The sequence below is a fragment of the Myotis davidii genome, unplaced genomic scaffold (assembly GCF_000327345.1).
Source record: "Myotis davidii unplaced genomic scaffold, ASM32734v1 scaffold185, whole genome shotgun sequence".
NCBI lineage: Eukaryota > Metazoa > Chordata > Mammalia > Chiroptera > Vespertilionidae > Myotis > Myotis davidii.
This window is the reverse complement of record NW_006297811.1, coordinates 42934-43877: the sequence shown is the minus strand read 5'-3', so window position 1 is coordinate 43877 and position 944 is coordinate 42934. Positions and strand designations below refer to the sequence as shown.

Sequence of the window (944 nt, the reverse complement as noted above, 5' to 3'; positions counted from 1 at the left end):
AGAAACATCAATGATGAGAGAGAATCATTGATTGGCTGCCTCCTGCACACCCCCCACTGGGGATTGAGCCCACAACCCAGGCATGTGCCCTTGGCCAGAATCGAACCTGGGACCCTTCAGTCTGCAGGCCGATGCTCTATCCACTGAGCCAAGCCAGCTAAGGCTAGGCTTTTATTATTATAGATAGCAATGATCATACTGCATGTTTCACTCCCTATTAGACTGTTAGCTTCTTGAGAACAAGGGGCCATATCTTTTATTCTGATTATCCTTACACCTTATACATTTAAATGATTAACTAATTAAATTTCTTATCTGGTTTTAGGAGCCCCAAACTGAACTGTACAGAGAAAAGCTGTAACAGAAAGGGATAGAGGGTGACAGGGTGGTGGATCACTGCCCACACAACCACAACTGATGGGATTCGACTGTCATTTCTACAAAGTACAGTGTATGCCCTGACATGGGGATGAGGAAAGTTGCAGGAAGGACACTGGCCAGCTGATTGAAGACTCAGTGTGTCAAACATCTCAAAACAAATCCCAGAGTTGCTGGAGGAAAGTAGAGGGAGAGCTAGCCAAAAGCCCCGTCTTATTAAATGGAAGGGGAACAACCAGGTTGAGAAGCCCTGGTCTGGAGTGAGAGGCACTGGGTTGTGTGCCTTTATAATGACTATATCCTGGGCCCATTGTAATGAGGAAGAGGGATGGGTGGTCTCCTCCAAACACTCAGAATAATAGAAAAAAATCTCCATTCAAAAAAGAGGAAATTGTGGTAGGAAGAATATTTGCCCTGAAAAATGCCTATGTCCTAATTCCCAGAAACTGAATATGTTACCTTTAATGGCAAAGAGACTTTGCAAAGATGATTAAGATTACAAACCTTAAAATGGGAAAAATACCCAGGATTATCCAGGTGGGCCCAATCTAATTACATGAACCTTT

At 43.5% G+C, this 944-nt stretch overlaps 1 pseudogene; it reads left to right on the top strand.

The window, feature by feature from the left end:
• Window positions 1-944, top strand: part of LOC102774229 — a 28067-nt pseudogene that overhangs the window by 27014 nt on the left and 109 nt on the right.